The sequence below is a fragment of the Eurypyga helias genome, unplaced genomic scaffold, assembly GCF_000690775.1.
Source record: "Eurypyga helias isolate BGI_N326 unplaced genomic scaffold, ASM69077v1 Scaffold12554, whole genome shotgun sequence".
In the NCBI taxonomy this organism is placed as follows: domain Eukaryota; kingdom Metazoa; phylum Chordata; class Aves; order Eurypygiformes; family Eurypygidae; genus Eurypyga; species Eurypyga helias.
Window position 1 is genome coordinate 444 of NW_010245671.1, and position 2,832 is coordinate 3,275.

The 2,832-nt window shown below is 46.2% G+C and overlaps 1 pseudogene; it reads right to left on the reverse strand.

Annotated features, from left to right (window-relative positions):
- Positions 1-543: 543 nt before the first annotated feature.
- On the reverse strand, positions 544-2,352 carry LOC104504873 (annotated as a pseudogene).
- Positions 2,353-2,832: the final 480 nt, after the last annotated feature.

Here is a 2,832-nt window from a genome sequence, read left to right on the forward strand (position 1 = left end):
GTGCTCTACAAAGTGTCATCTCCAGAGATACCAGTCAGTTCTGAAAATATCCTCCCTAAGGGTTGTATTTCTTTAGCTTCTGAAGCAGACTAAAGGGCCCATAAAGGTTTCTTCCCTGTCCTCCTCAACAAGAAACGTACCCCAAGCTAGCACCAGTGCGATCTAATTCAATCATTCTTCAGCCCGTAATGCGTACCAAGTGTCGGTATGGAAAAATTCCTTCTTAGAAGAACAAAACGTAAAGCAGTCATCCTGGTTGGCTGGCTGAACAAACGACACATGTTCACACAAGAATAATTCAGTCAACCGTCTTAATAAGGATTTACTTTAAACAGAACCTTGTATGGGTACACTAGACTCAGTCTCATTAAAGAGTTAAGTTGGATTTTTATACAGCATGAACCATTGGCAATCTAAAACAGACCCACTGAAGAATGGAATGGAGAATCCAACGCAATGTTTCAGACCCAAGCTCTATGTGACTTTAATACTTTCTTTTTCCTTTTTTTTGAGAGTGCACACTACCACCGACATTGGCATTTATCATGTTTTTAACTTCTTTTCTAAGGATGAACTCTCTGAATCTGCATCTTCCAACTCCACTCTGTGTCTTTTCAGTCCTCCGAGAGGCTGAGCACTCTCGCTGCCCGTAGGACGCGAGTCAGCAGCTTCCTCTCTCGTGCTCATGCCGTAGCTGTTGGAGTCCATTTCAGACAGGCAGCAGTCTTTGTGCAAGCTCAGGCCTGTCTGTAGCAGGCTGCCACTGTCGGCGTTTGAGCGTGCCTGTAGTCCTTGCGTCACAGCCTCCTGCTCTCCAAAGCTCTGTCCGTTGTTGAAGCACGACGGGCGAAGATGCAAGTGGCCGTTGTTGTGGGTAACACAGGAGGTGTCGAGGCTCCTCTCCTCACTGTCATCAGTCTGGTTTCTGGAGCAGTGGCCCGACAGGCTACAGATGGCAACAGTGGGGAATGGAGGGACGAGCGAGTGATGGCTTGATGCTGGCTGACAGATCTGATTATTTTTCTGTTCCACAAGTCCTGCAGTCTGAACGCAAGGTTCTTCAGTATAACTATTTAGGCCTTTGCAGTTAGCTTTTCCATTGAGCTTTTTAGTCTCAAAAGAATGCTCTATACCTCCACTGCTAGTCTCTTCAGGGGCGTTTTCCTGACCCTCCATCCACCGCCGACTGTCACATTCATGAGCTTGACCATTACTAGAATTTTCTATCAAGCCACATTCTTTTAAAGTTTCTTTGTTGTGGCTTTCTGTAGAAAGAGCTGGGGAACCTTGAGGAACTACCAAACTCAAGTTCCTAGCATCTTCCTTATTTAGCGAGTGTGCTGTACTGTGCCTTCCGCTAGTTCCTGGTTTCCCTTCGTCGTTCTCTCCATCTCCTTTGGAGGATTCCCCATCTTTACTAGCTGAATATGATATGTAAGAATAATGAAGCCATTTGTAAGCTTTGTAAATCTTTCTCTCCACTGACTCACTGTCTGAACAAGGAGACGTCCTTTCTTTGAGAACTTCCTTGTTGGCTGAACTCCTTTCCGGTGAAGAAGCTGGAGAAGAAGAAAGATCATCTACTTTGATCTGGGGGTAATCGTAGATGTCCTCACCTATATAAGGAGTCACGTTCTCCGTGTTAGTGCTAGTCCTTTCCTCCTTTTGCACCTTCTGTCGGCGCCTCAGCGCATTGCGTTGCCTCATAGATGTGCGTCGCTCGTTCAGTTCCTCTTCGTCTTCCATGCTGCTGCTGCTGCTGGAACTGCTGGATTCATTCTCCTCAGGACTTGGGGACCGTGGCCGTGGGAAAAGGTCCGTATCTAGTTCTGCCTCACAGGTATTGTCATCAGAGTCAGACTCATTGGAAAGGGCCAGGAGACGTTTATCCTGATACTTTCTCAGTGCAGAAAGCCTCTGCTGGCGGGAAGCCACATCTTCTCTGGGTGAGGGGGATTCAGTTGATCTTAAGGCCCTTAAGTTATAGGCAGTTTCGTCAGACTCTTCAGCCACATGTGGTGGGGAGTGATGCAAAGAGGCGGAAGACTCCGACTCGCTGTAAGCGGAGCGTTCACTTACTCCTGCATGGAGTTGCAGGATTGTGCTCTCGCTGAGGTCACTGTCCGAGTCAGAGCTCCAGCCCTCGATCTCCCGGCGCACCAGGGAGTCAAAAAAGGCCATCATCCGTGGATCCTCCTGGACTGACTGGTTGGCATAATCATGGGACAAACCACTACCACTGTTCAACACAAGGCTGATGTACTCTTCGTGAGTGTAGAGGCAACGTGAGTCGTCCTCGATTCTACCATCCAGATCCCCTGTGCAATCGGGCTGCTTGTAAGGACTCCAGATCTGTAACAGAAAATAAAAAACCCCATACATATGTCTTTGAATTCACAAACTATTATAAGCATTTGAAATATAGCAGTAGCACAAATACCCAGAACAACTGCAAGTTGCAGAGTGTTTCTATTTATTTTTACCTCCTGGATCCATACTTACAAGTATTCCAGAGACATGGGGTCTTCTTCACCACCTTTACAAATGTGGTTTTTCCTGCATCTACTTCACCCATCCAGTACTTAAAAGCTCTCACACTGCAGTTTATCCATCAATTCAATATTTCATCGTGTAATAATTTCTCCCAAACTGCAGGGCTCTATTTTTATGTAATAGGGGATGCTTACTCACTAGCGGTAAGAATAGTTTGTTGCCTACAATACAGACTTAGCACTAATGAAGGCACTTGTTTCCCAGGAAACTGGAGTTGTTTGTGCCAGCGACGTAGAGTAACATTTCATCCAGTTGCACAGTCATAGAATCATAGAATCA